Genomic DNA, 19327 nt, shown 5'->3' with positions numbered 1-19327 from the left:
TGCCCAGTTCGGCATCGCAGGCACGCAGGTTGTGGTGCAGAGTGCTGACAGAGTTGCGTGGGGAGAAGGGTAAGGAGGGAAGGGGGGTTGGACTGAGCCCTTAGGAGCTCAGGGAGAAGTGTGGGGCAGAAGAGGAGGGTCCAGAGCAGCAGGAGGAAGACCAGGAGCACGTGGGGCCAGTCCAGGGGAGGGGTCACTTCCTGCTGAGAGATGAAGAGCAGCAAGGCTGACTAAGATCACCTGCTAACGGTGTTGAGTGAGAGTTTGTTGGAGCAGAGAAAGGAGCAGGTGTTTTCAGGTGGGGAGAATTAAGATCCAGAAGCATGAACAGGTGCATTGGGGAACCACAAGAATCTCTCCTCGAGAGGAGAGCTGTGATGGGGGGCCACAGCGAGGCAACGGTAGGGATGTGTTCCCTGAGCCCGTGGGCTGCTGGACAGGGATATGACGGGGTCAGGTTTGGAGTGATGCAGGCCCATCTGGCCTTGCATTGAGGCTGGACTCATGGAGAGTTGCTGGGCCAGAAGCAAGTTCAGAGGTTGCACAGAGTTCTGGGGAGCACAGAGAGCCTTAGCCAGGTGCACTTCAGGGTAATGAGGATCAAACGGGTACAAAGGTGTTGAGGAGGGAGAGTGGACAGAACCCAGGGGGACAATTTGGGTAGGACATGGGAGATAAGGGAGGAAGCAAGTGAGTGTGCCCCGGGGTTCTGAGTCTGGGACGCTGGGTCCATGTCAGTGCCATTGTCTAAACAAGGAAGCGTGGGGGCTGTGGAGTTTCTCAGGAGGGGTAATCATCAGTTCTCGTCCTGCACATTGAGTTTGCAGTGACCCTGGCACAGGCAACCAGGTGACAATATCCAGAGGGACATGGAGAGATTGGACTGGCAACCTCAAAGGAGGAATTCTTGGAGGATGAATGGTGAATGGGGCCCAGACACCAAGAAGGTTGATGGTGTTGCTAGGAGGACAAGATGACAAATGGGAGGGAAGCCCAGGGGAGCCACTGAGGAAGCTGAGCCAGTAGTTAGGGAGCTGGGGACCTGGGACAGGAGTGGCTATTCAAGGAGCCTCACAGGGGATCCCTTCCTGTGACACCTCTACTCTACTCTGTTGTTTTCATAAGTCAGATGTCCTTCCAGTGAGGCCAGGTGCATGAACCTCACCCAGGCACATTGATCCACAGAAGCAAATATTTGCCCAGCACAGAAGCCTGTATGCCCGCGCCAGCACGCCCAACCACACTTCATGAGTCACTAGCTTAACTATGCTCACCGGGACCCCCTCCTATGACGAAGGCCACTTTTGTTATTATTACTTGGAGTCCCAACCATCAGCCTCAGGAACATGCATGTAAACACACTCACAATTTATTGTGTTTTCTGTCTCAGCAAAACCTTTTGGCGTGAGAAGACAGCGTGATCTATTATTCAATAAATCAGCTGTCAATATAGGCACAATCTGCCAATTAGCTGCTTGTCAATGTAGCTGAGTTTCAGGCAGGACTCAACAGGACTGTAGCATGATAGACATCCATGTTCAACCTTTACTTCTGAGGCCATTTCCAGGAGACTCCAAAATTGATAAAGGGAACAGAGATGGGTTTATCCCAAATGGTAGTCTTTCCGAGGTGGCTCTGTGTTGAGCCACCAGCCCCCAAGCTGTAACAAGTATTAACACGTTCTTTCCCGCAGAGAAACACTGGGGTTACCCCTTAAAGCTGGGTCACCTCCTGCAAGAGCCCAGACCCTCAGAGGATACCAGCAGGTGCAATGAGGCGATGCTGCTGGCAGGTGTGCAGGAGGACCTAGTATTTGTTTCAGTCAGGTGTGGTAAAATACACAGACATGGAAATTACTATGGTGATGGGAGAAATCTATTACATTCATAGTTCCTAGAAACAAGAGGTGTGCCACCCAGGGCCACATGGGGCAGCACCAGGGTTTGCCAGGAGGAAGAGGGAGTGGAAAATGTGGGCAAGAGCCTTTACTGTGGCTTCCATGGGAAGAGACAGGTGGAGCAGGGCGGCCAGGCTTCAGATTGGCTGGGTATGATCATTGCTGTGGGCTCTGGAGCAGAGGGGCTTCCCTAGTGTGCAGATACCTGGTTCTGGGGTGTAATCCTCATTGGGGTGGCTCTGGGTGAGTTGGTTTGTTTATGAGAGATGGGCTCCCTGGGAGCTATCTGCTATGTGTAAGAATCAGCCACCCAGGGTGGGGGGTCCCCTCCAGGGTCAGCAAGGCCCCAGATGTCAGAGCCATCAGAATACAGACAATAAGTCATAGTTGTGTAGCCCAGTTAGAGTAGGGCTGTCCAGAGCACGCTGAGTAGAGGGATGTGGTCAAGAATAGGCTCGGACTTTGTTCCCAGCTCAGCACCTCACCCAGATCGGCAGCCCGAGCACAAACGGTGGCTTTGGAGACCTGAACACACCTTGGCTGCCAGCGCTCGAGTGCTGGCAATGCCTATGCCGAGTCCCCAGCTTCCTTTTGGTTCCAGACTCGGGTTTGCAGGGTGGGCTTGGGTGGTTTTGAGGTCTCAGGACACCTTTGTCAGCTGCAGGAAGGGGAAAGCATGCAGCATCGCTGAGGTAGGCGATGGTGCTGTGCTGGCTGGAAGACCTCTTGCCAGCTTGTGGTGGCATGTCTCAGCTCAGAATTAGGACCAGGGGGGTAGGGCTCATTCTCCACAGAAGACAGGGAAGTAGGCACGGGCCCTGGGATGCCCGCCTGCCTGCAGAGCTCCAGGACTGGAGGGGGAGGCCTGCAGAGCTGGGTCTGGCTGACTGATAAGGCCAGACACTGAATTGCTTGGAGTATCAACACCTGTCACTCCTTTGCAACCTCTTTCCCCAAAGAAAGTGGCAGTGACACCTGTACCCCTTGAGGCCTTCAGACATAGAGAAGTGCTCTCTTGAGAAGCCTCAGCTTCCCCACCTGCACCTAGTGACAAAGGGGTCCATCCATAGACCTGTGGGGTGGACTTTCGATAATTTGTGGGAAGGGCTCTGACCCACAGAGAATACAGCACAGACTCAGTAAACAAGAGCCACTCTTGGTTTGGCTTTAAAACTCGTTACCTACCCTTTCCACTCTGATTGGGTGAAATACCTAAATACCTCCAGTAACAGGCCAGGCATCGTGCTGAGGACTCATCCCTTTTTTGTCCTCACAAGGACACTAAACAGAGGGTGATCATCCCACTTTACAGACAAGTAAACCAAGGCACTTGTAGGGTGAGTCACTCACCAAAGGCATAACAAGCAGGCCAGGCTTGCCTGGGCTGTGGGTCAACCCTCACTGTAAGCATCCTGAATAACCAGGGTCTTCTCTTCCCTGGAAGGGGAGCTAGGAAAAGCCATGGATACCCCGACCCACAATATTCGACAAAACAGAAATCTCTGCATTGCATTTCTGTTTCTACTAGTGGTTCTCCAGTTGCTGCGTTGGATCCAGACAGTTCAGCTCTGCTTTCTGGGAGACTGTCCTTCCGAGGCCAGCAGGGGAGGGCAGATGGGGAGGGCTGGGTCTCCCCGAAGTCCTGCAGTCCCAGGGCATTGCTGGGGAGCCCCGCTGGTTCTGAGGTCTTTGTAGGTGGCTTCCCTACCACCCAGCTCCCAGTCCTCACAGCCTATTATCTACTTTTATTGTGTGAGGAGGTGGATGGAGACAAATTTCTGAAAGTCTTAGAGGAACGGGCAGGTTGGTTTCTTAAGGGACTTGCTCAGGAAATGAGATTTTGCTCATTCCCCAGAGGAGAAAGGGCATGTCTAAATTATTGATGGCTAGACATGCTCGTGTAAGAAACTGGCCCATCGCTGTCCGGGAGCCATAGGGTGCTGCTTGTCCTACGCCATCCCTGCTGCCTCCCTCCCCTCCCTCACTAGTGTGCTCAGTCACAGTGGGCTGTCCGACCTCAAGCATCCCACCCACCACGTCTCTCTGCTGAAGGGCCGCATTCTCAAGCCGATCCTCTCAGCCCAGAGGCGGTTTATCTTTGTTTTAAGGGGCCCCCCCGACAAGGGACGTGGGGTGGGTGAGTCTTGAGGCTCAGGGCATAGGAGACTCCTCCTAAACGAAGCTTTGAACTCCATCCGGACTGACTCTTCCTGCCCGAGAGCAGCCAGCTTTTAAAGAAACACAAGGGACGGGAGCCAAGATGCCTCAGCCAAGGGAGACTGGAAGGCCGCCCAGACATCACCATCACAGCGCTCCATTTCAGCTGAGTGTTGAAGAGAACATGGCGTGCAGCGTGGCCCCGTGGGGATGCCCAGCAGGGCCTCTGTGGCCCTTTAGTGTGCATTAGAGAGAATAGCCTCCTCAGCGCAATCAGACACCAACGTGGCAATTGACCAGGAGACTGGGTAGTCAAAGGGGTTCCTGTCTGTACAATCTATGGGTGCAGGATGGCACCCCTGCCCCTCCTGCCTGGACACAATGAATGTTTGTTGAGTGAGTGAACGAACAAACTGCGGCACAGGGGAGTTGCAACATCGAATGCTTTTCTGCGTATTGGGGGGCACAGCTTGGTGAGGCCCTGGAAGAACAGCGTAAGATGAGACTGGGTGGTATGTACCTTGTATCTTCCACCGTGTTCTAGAGGTGGTTTGGCACCCATTTTCATCACCACATAACATACAGGGGAAACGCATCAACAGAGTGAAGGCAGACGGAACACACGGCCACGGGGCTTTGAAATACAACAGTCGGTTGAGCAGTGGTTTGTTTTCCCAAATTTGCGGGCGGCCAGGGCAAAACAGGGAATGTGGCCAAGTAGATGATTCTCATTGTCTTAAAAACCCAACTGCTCAGCAGACAAAGGGATAAACACAGTGCAGTCCATCCACATGATGGAATATTACTGAGCCTTACAGGGGCATGGAATCCTGAAATCTGCGTGGATGAACCCTTAGGACATGACGCTCAGTGACATCAACCAGACACAAAAGGATGGTGTGGTTCCACTCTTATGAGGTCTCTCAAGTCATCAAATTAATAGGGACAGAAAGTGGAAGGGTCTGTGCCAGGGGTTGGGGGAGGTGGATAGGGAGTGGGTATTTTCATGGGCAGAGTTTCACTTTAGGAAGATGAGGAAGTTCTAGAGGTGGGCGGGGGTCATGACTTCCCAACATTGTGAATCTGCTTAATGCCACTGCCTTGCACACCTAAAAACGGTTAAAATGGGAAATTGTATGTTATATATATTCCACCACAATAAAAACTCAAACTAACAAAAACCCCAAACAAATTTTTAAAAAGTGGATTCAAAATCCCCTCAAGGGAACAGGTTTTCCTGGGCTTCTTTGTTCTGGAAGGTCCTTCACTCAGGGTCTATTTGAGTGACACTACGTGACATGCAGCATCCCACTCTATGGACAGTGCCTGTGTCTCCCGTGTCCCTCTAGTTTGCATTAGAAAGATCAGCTCCAGAAGGGGTGACATTACAGGGTTGGCTAAGTCGGAATAATGTCACGAAGGGTCAGTGAGCAGGAAGAAGGAGGGGCCACTGAGGTTTGGGAACCCAGCTGCACAAGGCCAGGATGGGAGGGTACGGGCAAGGATAGGGACAAGTGCCACTAAATGGGCTAAGTCCTGTGGTTGCCATAACAAACCTCCACACACTGGCGGGGGGGGGGGGGGTGGCTGAGAATAACTGAAATGGACTCTCTCACATTTCTGGAGGCCAGAAGCCTCAATCAAGTGTCTCCTCCCCTCCTTCTGTCCTCCCCTCCCCTTCCCTCCTCTTCTTTCCTCTCCAAAGGTGAATTTCTTTTCAGAAGAGGAAAAAAACCCTTTAACTTGAAGTTGTTCTGCCATCATGATCACCATCAAATGTTGTGTTTAAGCCACCGCAGTTAATTTTTTATTTATAAAATTGCGCCTCTCACCTCCAGTTCCCCTTAGAGAGTACAAAGTGGACACTTACTAAAACCCAAGGTGACCAGAGCAGCAGCAGGCAGGCAGGCAGGCTTTTAAAGCTGCCCACATGCCTCCACTTGGCTTCCATGGGGCTGGGACCTCCACGGGGTGCAGTGCGGGCCCCGTAGATCAGCATGACTGGTGCGGCCAGGGGGCCCCAAGATCCTTCCTAGCCATGTCGACTGCACTGCAGCAGCTTGCAAGTCACCAAATAAACCTGCTCACATCATAAACAAAGGCCCAGCATCATCGTGGCCCGTTTGGAAAAACAAAAGAAGGACAAAGGCAAGGGAAAGACGTAACAACTGGGAAACCGTGCCGTGGACTGAACATCCATGTCCCCTCAAATCCACTTGTTGATGCCCTAACCCCATGGTGATGGTGTCTGGAGGTAGGGGCTTTGGGAGGTGACTAGGGCTCAATGAGGGTGGGGTCCCCATTATGGGGTTTGTGTCCTTTTTTTTTTTTTAAGTGAGAGGAGGAGAGATAGATTGCACATGTGCCCCAACTGGGATCCACCTGGCAACCCTGTCTGGGGCTGATGCTCAATCAACTGAGCTATGCTCAGTGCCCAGAGCCAACACTTGAACCAATCAAGCTATCCTCAGCACCTGGGACCAATGATTGAAACAATTGAGCCACTGGCTGCAGGAGGGGAAGAAGGAGAGAAGGGGAAAGCAGAAGGGGAGAAAAGTAGATGGGTCACTTCTCTTGTGTGCTCTGACCAGGATCAAACCCAGGACGTCCATATGCTGACACTCTATCCCCTTAGCCAACCAGCCAGGGCTTCATGTCCTTATAAGAAGACATATGCGTGCTGGCTGTCCAACACACAAGGACACAGCAAGAAGCCAGGAAGAGGACCATCACCAGGAACCGGTCTGCTGGCACCTTTACCTGGGATCTCTCAGCCTCCAGAGCCAAGGGAGCCACCAGGCTGTGGCATTTTGTCACAGCTGCCCCGGGAGACCAAGGCACTGTGACTTCCCAGAAATAATCCATTCCCCAGCTTCCAACAGCCAAGCTTGCCCCTGCGACAACGCATCTACCCGCCAGCCTCTCTGGCTGCCAGTTTCCTCTCCTAAACTCCACGGCTGGGGCAGGCCACTTTCCCTTTGTCCTGGGACCAAGGCACTTGTGGCTGGTTCTGTTATTCTTGCCACAGGAGCAAAGGAGGCACCCAAGTGTTCCCAGAGGAGGCCTGTTCTCCAGATACCTGTTCCCCAGGAGTGGAGGCATTTGGACTTCAAGAGGAATGGACCAGGATGAACAGCTGATCTTCCCTCTTCTCACCGGTGACCAGGGATCCTTCCTGCCTCCTGGGCAGGGTTGATGTGAGGTTGACAGTGTTTCTCCCGTGACTGGCCCATCACAAGTGCTCTGTAAAAAAGAACCAAGAAGGCTACTGCTCACAAATCAACTTCACACATAAGAGCCACGAGCAGTCCTGATGATGTGTCCTGCCTTCGCCGTGCCTTTCTATTCCCACTGCAGAGCCAAGTGACTCAGCACCTAACTGGGGGGGGGGGTACATCCAGGTGCCACATGTGGTAGACAGGAAAGCCTGCAGTGAGGGAGTGGCCTGGGTTACAACATTAAGAGAGCATTTCTGGCCAGTCATTCTGCACAGTTCATACTGAATATGGGTTTCACTGACGGATGCATGGTCTTGTCATCCCACAAGTCAGGCAAACCCATCATAGTTTAATTTCTGAAGGACAAAATGTTTGACAAGCAGAAGAGAACAGGGTCAAAGTGGGAGGCCTCTATCCCTCCGACGGAGTTGAAGAAAGACAGAAACCTGCCCCTCAGAGGCGCTCAGCCTCTGAGGGAGGTTTAGGATGTAAAGGGGGACTGAGCAGCCCAGGAGACCATAGGAAAGGGTCTGTATGGGTGACGGGATCCCTAGGAGCAAGTGTCACTCTAGAAAGACCCAAGCCCACTCTTCAAAATAGTAGTTGGGTCTAGATACCGTGAGGCAAACCCTTACTGGCTGGTTCATTTCTTCTGCAAATATCTGCTGTCTCCCACCTGTGTTGGCCCAAGCTTGGCCCTGGGGATATGGGCCTTCAGACAAGGCCTGTGCCCGTCAGTGGGGGATAGGGTGTCACAGTCTAGCAGGAGAGGTGGCAAGTGCTACCAGTAGGGAGTTCCCATCCGGTAAATAGAGAGCAGCTGTGCTCTGGGTAACTCCTTGCATAGTGAGGCGTCCTTGGGCAGTTTGCGGTCTTGTAGCTCAGCAAGCTCTGAGGCCCCTGCAGTGCCAGGAGGTCTAGGTGGGGACCCCCCCCCCCCGCCAAGCTTGGGAAGTGCATCTCGCTGTGTTTGGCCTTGCTCAAGGGTCTTTCCCCAAGTGCACTCAGGGAAGTTAGCGCCCCAACCTAAGGAGCTGTGCTCTTCCAAGAACCTGATCCTGGAGACAAATCACTGTGATTGATTATCCCGCTGAGCCACTGAGAGGGGTGTTTGCTAACAGTCAGGTGAGAATCAGCTCCCTACTTCCTCCTGACTCCTGCCCAAGGGTAGGGGGGCAGGTGGGCACACTCAGGAATGCGGTGGAGCGGTGAGCTCCAGGCACCCCTCTGCTTCTCCCAGACTGGGGCTGCCAAGTGAAAGAGGAGGGAGACGTCCAGGCAGGGCAAGGTCCAGCCCAGGTCAGCCCATCCTCAGGGGGGTGGCAGGGCCGGTAGGACCATCTTCCTTTACTGCAACCAGGCCTGAGAAGAGCGTCATTACCCCAGTGATTCTGTCCGTGATGGAAGACCGGGGGGGGGGGGGCTGAAGTGCCAGAACAGGCTGGACCTCGTGTGCCAGGAATGGGGGAGGCACTGGGCTCAACAGGTCCTCATAGCCGGCCCTCTGGTTCTGCGTCCAAATCAGAGGCTCTTTGGAGACAGACATGGCCCCAGACTCCCAAGTCTCCTGTCATAGATTGGGCACAATCACCCTAGTGTTCACACCACATATTTTTGCTTTGACCAAAGAAGGACACTTAGGACCATAAGAAACATTCAGGGAAATTAGGGCTGTGAGGAGAGACTCGGGGTCAGGACCGCTGGATGCTGGCCAGGGCGGGAGGGGCTGTGTGCCAACTCCAGTCTGTGCTGATGTAGCCTAGATTGGGAATTCGGGGCCTTCCCTGTGCTTAGAAGAGATCTGTGGGGCGGGCAGAAAGCCCAAGAAGCAGAGGGTAAAGGTGGGGGTGAGGGGGACATGAGAGTTGTCTGGTAGAGGGGACTAGGACAAGGAAGGAGGGATGGGCCATGCAGACCCCAGGACTGCAGAGTGCTCCTTGCCACCTGCCTTGGGGGTGAAGAAAGGGCAGCAGGAGACAGCGGCTTCCTCCTGGCACCCTGCCCTGCACTCACCCAGACCACAGTCCACAGCCCGGGCTGCATGTTTGCTCACTGGGTGGGTTGAATTAAATGGAACTAAAATGAATTGAATTGGGAGGAAAACTCACTTTTAAGAAAAGAAACCAAGAAATAAGTCAACAATATTAAAAAAAAAACAACCCAACTGAAGGCAGTGGTTAATGCAAGTGGATCCGTGGGCACGGGGCGGGGTTGGGGGGCCTACAAATCCTAGAAAACGCCTTGTGGTGATTTGCACAGACTCCAGCAGCATGCCAGGCAGACTGCACGAAGTGCCGCCTCCTGTCTCTTATTCTCACTCCCCCGCCACGGTGCTGTGTACTGTGGGTGGGAACCGGCCCTGGGAAATTCCACTGCCCCAGGTCCCAGCTGGTGCTCCAGCTTCACCAAAACTGGCCTATTTTTTCACCTGGAAAGTGGGGCTCATCAGAACAGTGCCCACCTCTGAGGGTTGTGAGGATGAACGAGGCCACTGTCTTCAAGCACCTGGCACGTGAAGTGTGCCCAGCCTGTGACAGCGGTGGCCCGTGCTAGAGGGGGAGGTCCATGGTGATGACGATGATCTCTCTACGTCTTAACAAAGAGGCCTGGCCTGACCAACTTCTGATTCTAGAGGGCTTTGCTCACTTTTGTCTTGCGTATGCTAAGTTAATAAAAAATAGACATGCACAGATGGGGAGAGGGGTGTGGGGAGTGACTGCTTAGTGGGCCTGTAGTTTCCTTTTGGGGTGATGAGAAAGTTCTAGAACCAGAGAGTGGTAATGGTGGTCACATAACATTGTGAATGCACTTCCTGCCACTGAACTGTACACTTTGAAATAGTAGGTTTTATACTGTATGTGTTTTACCACAATGAAAGAGGCATGCTGGGTCTACCCGCAAAAAGTTAGGAAGTGTCAGTCACATGAATAAGGAGCATTTAGATCCTGGAAAAGCACACGACGTGCCCATCCACACACATCTTATCTCCAAAGAGCCCGATGAGAAAAAGGCAGGACTAGGGGTCCAGCCCCGTGTGTGTAGCTTCTGTCCCAGACCCTGAAGTCAGCTCTGCGACTTCGGGCAGGTGCCTTGATCTCTTTCCCCAGGTCCCTGGGTTGTCACACGTGTAGACACCTGGTCCCTGCCCTGCTGGCGTCAGCCCTGAGCTGCTCTTGTGTGGGGTCCAGACAGTGCATGAGGCTGCCCCTGAATCACTGCATTTAGGGTTTGAAAGGCAATCCTCTGTAAGCAACACTAGTTGCCGACCCTTTGGCTAATGTTAGGTTTGTATGATGACACGATGGCAGAGTGATGCCTGGGGGTTGGGGGAAGACAAGTCCTGCAGAGTCCAGGTCAGACACCACCATCGGGACCTACAGAGTCCCTGTGAGAGGGTCACCTCAAAACCAGGCGGTGGCGCAGTGGATGGAGCATTGGACTGGGATGCGGAGGACCCAGGTTCGAGACCCCGAGGTTGCCAGCTTGACTGCAGGCTCATCTGGTTTGAGCAAAAGCTCACCAGCTTGGACTCAAGGTCACTGGCTCCAGCAAGGGGTTACTCGGTCTGCTGAAGGCCCGTGGTCAAGGCACATATGAGAAAGCAATCAATGAACAACTAAGGTGTCGCAATGAGCAACGAAAAACCAATGATTGATGCTTCTCATCTCTCTGTTACCTGTCTGTCTGTCCCTCTCTCTGACTCTCTCTCTGTCTCTGTAAAAAACAAACAAACAAACAAAAAAAAACAGGTGGGCAGGAAGAAGAAAGGGGTCACTTAGAGTTTGGGGCAAAGAGAAGGAGAGAAAACTCCAAGGAATAGCCCTGTGTTGTAGAGGACATGAGTTGGAAAATCTGATGACAGGCCCAGGGTGTTCTCTCCCCCTTTGTCTTTGCCTATCAAGTAAAACAGGACTCTCAACTACGCTCAGTGCAGACAGACAGTGTGGGGGTTTACCCTGGGCCCCCCAGGGAGAGGAGCGCCTCCGAACCTGGCCTGTCCGCAAGCAAGTAGCAGCCAGCAACCAGAGGCAGTGACCATACTGGTCATAACTCTGTCTCCTCTCTTTTTCTCTTCCTAGAGAGCCCACAGTGCCTCGGGGAACATTGGCTGAATAAAAGGTAAAGGACTCCTTTTTTCCTCCCCCTGAATAGTTTTTAACATATATGAGCATGTTGGACATCTTGGGAGCTGTTGTCAATGAACATGTGGCTTCTGAAGGTCCTGTTCGCTGGCGGGTTGTATGGATGAAGAGTGAATGAAGGTTTGGCTTGCTTAGCACCAGCAGACGCCTTGTGTGCTGTGACCCTGTGGGCCAGCCCAGTTTGTGCTTGGAAGAAGGGCCTCTAGCCCAGAGGAGCCTGGAGGGACACAAAGGGACAGAGTATGTTTACAGCCTCTCTGGCCCCGCCCCTCTCCCTCCCCCAGCCCCCACTTTGCCCTATAGTCCCACCCCCACCCCAGGTATGTGTGCATCTCCTGGACTGCAAGGCCCTTGGAACCCAAGGACAGCCTGGCTCACTGGTCCAGCTGGTCCGGGTGGTCAGACTCCTCTCTGTGGCCTGGTCTCCACGGGGAAGGGGCTGTGGATTCCAGCTCAGTTCCCAATGCTGACCCTCATAGGGGACTGGACATTTCAGACAGGAGCCCTCAGTCCATGTTTCTCTTGCAGCCAGCCCCCTATCACCCGCCCGCTGATCCTTCTCATAGACTTACTGGCAGTTTTACTTTGGAGGAGAAATGTATTTGATGTCTATGTGTTGTGAATGAAATTAGAAAATGCAGGCCCATGGTGTATTTGCAACTCAGGTTTCTGGGGGACTTCTCCTCATTGGCTCCTGGGTCTCGGGCCATATGTACACGAACGGCAAAGCTATGTCCACGTATCAGAAATGGCAAGTCAAGCTGCCGGGGTGGGGGATCCAGCCTCTTGCTGAGCCGGACACTGGAAATTCTGTTTTGTGATGTCTTTTGTATTGTTTCTGTCGGAAGCCCACCCTAGGCTCAGAAGCAGGTGTTAACCAAATAGAGCTGGACCTGTCAAGGGGCCTCCCATCCTGATGGCTGGTCACCACAGGGCCTCAAGGGACTGGGTTGAAAGGACACTCAGACCTCGCTCACTGGCTTTCTATCAGGATGGGGACATGAGGCGGAACTCAGGGGACCTGTTCAGGTGGCTGTGGGCTCCCGTGATGGGTGATGCATGCCAGGATCCCCAGGGAGGGGCCATCCTGTCTCAGTCAGTGTTTGAAGAGACAAAGAAAGTGTGAACAGTGTTATCTCATGCTCTCATTCAACCATTCTTCTTCTTTTTACATTGATTTTAGAGAGAGAGAAACATCAATGTATTGTTCTACTTATTTATGCATTTGTTGGTTGATTCCTCTATGTGCCCTGACTGGGCATTGAACCTGTATAACCTTAGTGTAGCAGGATGAGCTCTGATCAACAGAGCTACCCAGCCAGAACCTAATTCAAGTATTCTGAACCACAGGGAGGTTTGCTTCTCTTACCACCTTACAGCCTGGTGACACGCCCTCTTTGTAAACTGAGTCTCATTTTACCGGAAGCAACCAAAGGAGCCCTCGGGTGCAGGAGCTCGGATGAAGAAGCCATCTGTGCTCTCAGGAGTGATGCAGGACTGCGCTGGCTTGCGTTTTGAACGTCCATTGTTTTTAAACAGCTTATCAAGGGATAGTGCACATATGGTCAGCTTCACATTATTTTTTAGGGTGTCCAGTTTGGTACATTTTGACGTATGTTTATAGCCATGACATTGTCGTTGCTGTCAAGATACAGACCTGTCCATCACCCCTCAAAGTTTCTGCACCCTGAACTTTCTTCCTCCTGCCTCTTCCCAACCCCCTCATCCCTGGCGAGCGCTGTCTGCGTCCTGTCACTGTGGAATAGCTTGCATTCCCAAGAGTTTTATACATATAGAATCACATCATATGCACTCCTTTTTTGTCTGTCTGGCTCCTTACACTCAGCACAGTTACTTCACGAGTCATCCAGGCCATGGTGCGTGTCCACCATTCACTCCCTTCCCTACTGAGTTGTACTCGATGCTATGAACGCACTATAGTTCGTTTTCTGTTTGCTCCTGGAAGGAGACTTGGGTTGTTTCTAGTTTGGGGATATTATGCAGGAAGCCGCACAGAGCGTTCATGGACGAGTCTGTGTACGGCCTGTTCTCTTTCCTCTCAGGTAAAATGTTCATCTATAAAACAGCTGGACCCTGTGCTAAGAATTGCTAGCTTTTTCAAGTCAATGCCAAACTGTTTTCCAAAGTGGTTTTGTACCATATCACATTCCCACTGGTCATGGGTGATAATTACAGGCTTGCATCCTCGTCGACACTTGGTATTGCCAACTTTATAGTTTTAGCCATTCTATTGGTAGGCATAGCATCTCGTTGTGGTTTTAATTTGCGTTTTCCTAATAATTAATGATGTTGAGCCTTATTTTATGTGTTGGTTTGATATCCATACATCTAATTTTTAATTGAGAGAGAGAGACAGATAGGAAGGGAGAGAGATGAGAAGCATCAACTCATTGTTGCGACACCTTTAATTGTTCATTAACGCTTTCCCATATGTGCCTTGACCAGGGAGCTCCAGCTGAGCCAGAGACCACTTGCTCAAGCAAGTAACTTGGGCTCAAGCCAGTAACCTTGGACTTCAAGCCAGAGACCTTTGGGCTCAAGCCAGCAATGATGGGGTCATGTCAATGATCCCACGCACAAACCAGGGACCCTGCACTAAAGCTGGTGAGCTTGTGCTCCAACTGGATTAGCCTGTGTTCAAGCCAGTGACCTCATGGTTTTCAACCTAGACGCTCTATCCACTGCACCACCGCCTGGTCAGGCCATACACCTTATATTGGTGACATATCTGTTCAAATCTTCACCTACATTTTATTTTATTTTTTGTATTTTTCTGAAGTTGGAAACGGGAGGCAGTCAGACAGGCTCCCGCATGCGCCCGACCGGGATCCACCTGGCATGCCCACCAGGGGGCGATGCTCTGCCCATCTGGGGTGTCGCTCTGTTGCAACCAGAGCCATTCTAGCGCCTGAGGCAGAGGCCACAGAGCCATCCTCAGCGCCCAGGGCCGACTTTGCTCCAATGGAGCCTTGGCTGAGGGAGGGAAGAGAAAGACAGAGAGGAAGGAGAGGGGGAGGGATGGAGAAGCAGATGGGCACTTCTCCTGTGTGCCCTGGCCAGGAATGGAACCTGGGACTCCTGCTCGCCAGGCTGACGCTCTACCACTGAGCCAACCGGCCAGGGCCTTACCTACATTTTTATTGGGCTGAGTTGTTGAGTTTGGGGGTTCTTTAGGTGTACATGATACTAGTCAAGTAAGCAATCATACTTTGTAAAAATGTTTTCTCATTATTACTGGTTTTGAGCAATTTTGTGAGTTTGTTGAAGTTCTTGGGTCTCTGAGTTTGTAGTTTTCATCCAAGTGGGAGATATTTTCTTCATTGTTTCTTCAAACATCCTTCTGTTCACCACCACCACCACCACTTTCAACATGTATTTTGGCTACTTGAAGTTGTCCTGCAGCTCACAGATGTTCTTTATCTACTTTTCAAATGGCTTTTTCTCGTTATTATCCATTTTTGGCCTCAAAAATAGGGAAAATAACGCATTTATGTCTAAGTTTGCAAATGTTTTCTTCTGCATTGTTTACTCTGCCACTGACCCTGCCCCATACCGTGGGCATTTTTATCTCTACAAGTTCAGTTGGCCTGGGTTTTTTTATATCTTACATGTTTCCATTTAACTTTTGGAACAAATGGAATACAGTGATAATTATTCTAATATCCTTGTCTGCTCGTTCTAACTGCGTGTCAATGCCAGATCACGTTCAAAGGATTCATTTTTCTCCTCATTTTGGGCTATGTTTTCCTGCTTCTTGTATGTCTTTGATTAGATGTTGGACATGGGACTTTTTCCCTCGATGGGTGCTGGATACTTTTAATCCTATAAATATTCTTGTGCTTTATTCTGGGATGTAGTTAAGTTACTTGTTCCTCTCAGATCTCACGTTTAAGATCTGTCAGAAGGGATGCCATCTGCGTTTCACCTAGGTCCAATGAGCCCTCTGCCCTCTGAGTGCTCTGCCCATTGCTCCAAGCAGTGGGAGGTGTCCCTGTCTGGCGGGTGGGGACACACTATTCCCAACCCAGCACCATGTTCTCTAATCCTCTTGGGTGGATCTTTCCTTGGCCCAGGGTATTCCCACAAACACATGTGCTGACCAGTACTAAGCAGCTACTCGGCGGAGACCCTCTGTATTCTCCGGAGCTCTCCTTCCATCTGCCACTCCCCCGTGGTCTCCCCAGACTCTCAGCTCTGTCTCCTCAGCCCAGGGAGCACACCGGGCTCTACTCGGAGTGCCTGAACCTGGGTGTGAAGACTCTCCCGATAGTGAGCTGTGGGGGCTCCCTCATGTGTCTCCCGCCTCTCAGGGTTTACTGTACTTCAATCCTGGTGTCTAGTGTCTTAAAAATCATTCTCAACTCAAAGACCCAAGGGTAGAGTATGAGTGACAGCACCCGCAGCACTTGTCGAAGCAGCAAGGGCCTGGGAACATGCGGTGCATGTGAAGAAACAATCACCATTTCCTCTGCCGTGAGCACAGCGCTCCCCCTATCACCATCATAATTAGGAAGAGTTGCCAGCAACAGAGTTTAGGTCTTGGAAGAGCATTACTAAGGGCTCTTTGCAGAATTTATCCCTGGGAAAATTTGGCTTGTAAAGAATTAGGAGGATGGAGGAACTATATCTCCAAGCCTCTGAGCACCTACCTATGTGGTGGGGAAGCAGGGAACCCAGAGACCCCAACATCCCTGACTGCTTCACCATTTCAACTTGTCACAGGGGGTCAGGGGCAGCATCCTCCTTGCCCTCAACAAGAGTAACTAAGCAGGGAGGAGGAGCCACCTGGAGCTAAGGCCGTTCAGTCTTCTGAATCGTAGTCCCCATACCCCATATCCCCTCGCTGGGCCAGGCACAGCCCGGGCTACACTCAGTCCTTGTTGTGCAGAACTTCTCTAGCACCAGGGGCCTCAAACGGCTGTCAGCATGTTCCATACAGGTTGTTGCACTTGACCCTCACAGCAAGGTCCCTCTTACAGATGGGAAAACTGAAGCTCAGGATGTGTAACTGGTTTGCACAGATTCCCACTGCAAATGGCCAAAGCAGGACCACAGCCCTAGCTACCCAAGCTTCTTCCCATGCCGAAAACTTCCCTTGAGGAAAATCAATGCTCCCGGTATGGGAATGTGGGTTTCTGAACCCTTCCCAGCCCTGCCTCCACCCGCCACACCGAAGGAGCTGACAGACCAGCACACAACTCAGGAACTGGACACTTCCTGGCCCACTAAGGCTCTCCCATCCATTGAGAAAGCGTGTCCATTGTCAGATGTGGTGGGGGTGGCTGTCTAGCCAGCTTCATGGAGCTATATGACTCATTGTACAGCTTTTTTAGGAATATCAGATGTCAAGCACTCTCTGATAAGTACACACCTGTGTTTTTGGACTAGTGCATCACTTAGGCTGTCATGGTGGGGAAAAGAAGGGTGGAGGGAGAGATGCCCAAAGGGTTCACCCCAACCCATGGTCGTTTCTTCTAAGGCCAAAACTACATTGCATCAGCAACCTGGGCACAGCTTGCTGAAACACCAGCTCCTGAACTGTCAGTTCCGCATCACAGGGAGCGGTGCCTCCCTTGGCTTTCAGGATCTATCCAGCTGGGTGGCCTGAGCTTCCTGTAGAAGAAGATGGTCACAAAACAGTGGAGCCGGGACTGGCGGACAGCGGAAAGCAGAGTCTATGTGCACATGTGTTTGTGCGAAAGTAGAAAACCTGGAGTCTGTGTTTTCCCCAGGGTATTAATTACAGTTGGAAAGGAGGCTTGTCGGGGCATGTTCCGCTTGGCCAGAGTAATTTATCATCTGGTTTCAGAAAGCGGGAGGCAGGTCACGGTGCAGAGAGCAAGGCACACGTCTCTCACAGGCTTCGAAGCTGCCCCACCTGCTGGGGGTGGGGGGACAGCTTTGCTCACAGCATGTGCCATAGGCCATACAGGAGCTCGGGCGGGGCCAGGGAGAGGAGGGAGGAGGGGAAACAGGGAGACTTGACACAGTGTGACAGAGATGGAGCCCATGATGGGAATAGCCTGTGCCAGTGGCTGGGCGGGAGAAACTGTCCAGTCCCCTCTGTCGGGAAGGAAGAGCAGACAGACATGCACACCTGGCCGGCGTGGCTCCCCACACCTGATTCCTTTTGATCCTAAGGCTAACAGAAAGCCAGGTGGTCTGTGAATGTCATGGGGGAGGTCGTCAGCAAAGAGGGCAGCTTTTATCCCTATGGGTGGCTGACAAGTGGCAATGTTTCTTACCTGCTCTCATAGTGGTTTGATCGATGGTGAGTTCAGTGTAATTAGGGCAGCTGTCTTTGTTGGTTCAGGACACTATAGCAGAACAGCACAGACTGAGTGTCTCATAGACAACAGAAGTTTGTTTCTCACTGTTCTGGAGACAGGAAGTCCGAGATCTGGGTGCCCAGCACGGCCGGGTGCTGGTAAGGGCCCTCTTCCAGGTTGCAGACTTCTCCCTTATATCCTCGTGTGGCAGGAAACAAAGTTTCTCCTAACTCCTATAGGGGCACTAATTCCATCACAGGGCTCCACCCTCAGGACCTTGTCTAACCCTAATTATCTCCCAAAGGCCCCGCCCCAAGATATTGCAGGTATTTATTTCAACATGTGACTCTGTAGCGACACACTCAGTAATGTGTCAACCAAACTAGAAGTGCTGTTACCGATTATGGTATAAACCAGGAGTGTTCCGTGGAAAGCTGTGGGTGTGGTCCCCCGAAAAAATAAGTGGCTGCCCTTGAAAGCCAATTTTATTTGGATTGTGTGAGTAAAGTTATGTTCCCAGATTATGGAGGGCAGAAACTAGTCAGGGCCACCCTAGAATTCTGGGCTCATTTTGGAGGCACTCACTATGTGCCAGGGGGACGGTTCATAAAACATTCCTCAATGAGACCTGAGCCATTTTCCCAGAGGAGCAAAGTTTGGACAGCTAGATGATGTGTCCCGGAGGATTCGAGGGCTAGGCCTGCAGGAGATGTAGGTGCTCGCTCCGTGTAGCCTCAGACCCTCTAAGATCAGTGAGAGGGCTCCTACAGGCGGGTTTCAGGGGCTGCTCAACGGGAGAACTCTCTGGCGATGACAGCCAGTGACTCATGGAGGGGCTGCCGGAATTCATCCCCACCTCATCCTTGGATTCTGCAGAAAAATTTCTCATGTTGGGAGGGAGAGCCAGGTGACATCCCAGGCTCTGGAGAGAGGTAGGTAGAGCTCAGTGGCCACTGTGTAAGTCACCACTGGGGTAGAAGAATCTGCAAGCACCTCTTTAAAAATCAGGACACAAATGGAAGCAGCAGGTGTGAGGGAGGTGGAGTTTAATCCTGCCTTCCCACTACTCCCTGCCCACCCACCTTCTCTCCTCCTCTTGCCCTCTCCCAGCCCTGAAGTGGGTTTTCCCTCTCTAGGCCCCTCTCCTGCTGCTGAATTATTAAGAGTGCGGTTTGCTTTATTGCGGCGCTGGAGGGCCTGTGCACAGCAGCCAAGCTGGGAACACTTAGGCCTATGTGAGAGTCACGGCTGCACTGAGGGTCCCCTCCCTAGCCCACCTGCTCAGAGGGGGAACTGCTCCCAGCCCCATCCCTCTTCCTTCCCCTCCATATTATTTATTCATCAGTGCTGGTGTTCCAGTGGGAAGGTGCTATATCTTCTCTCTCCATGTCTCACTCCATCCATCTACAAGGCCATGGTTTGAATTGGTGGCAGGCGTCTCCACCTCACCCAGGTACAGGGCCACATTTCTATGCTGGGGCCCTGGTAGGTCCCCTGGAGCTGACTGGCTGAAGACCTCCAGGGCATATGTGAAAGTGAATCTGCCCACAGGAGGTCACTCCGATGCATTTGCCACATTGGTACATGTGTGTGGGGCCAAGGCCGGCACGTAAATGTGGCGGG

At 52.0% G+C, this 19327-nt stretch overlaps 1 protein-coding gene across 1 annotated transcript in view; it reads left to right on the top strand.

Moving 5' to 3' along the window:
* The window catches only part of RBFOX3 (RNA binding fox-1 homolog 3), a 161874-nt gene that overhangs the window by 40764 nt on the left and 101783 nt on the right, over positions 1–19327 (top strand). The window contains exon 2 of the mRNA XM_066235586.1: positions 11352–11391. The gene's annotated coding sequence lies outside the window, so the exon portion shown is untranslated. The remainder of the gene's footprint in view (positions 1–11351; positions 11392–19327) is intronic.

The sequence above is a fragment of the Saccopteryx bilineata genome, chromosome 6, assembly GCF_036850765.1.
Source record: "Saccopteryx bilineata isolate mSacBil1 chromosome 6, mSacBil1_pri_phased_curated, whole genome shotgun sequence".
NCBI lineage: Eukaryota > Metazoa > Chordata > Mammalia > Chiroptera > Emballonuridae > Saccopteryx > Saccopteryx bilineata.
The sequence above is the reverse complement of the archived record's forward strand: the minus strand, read 5'-3'. Positions and strand labels throughout refer to the sequence as shown.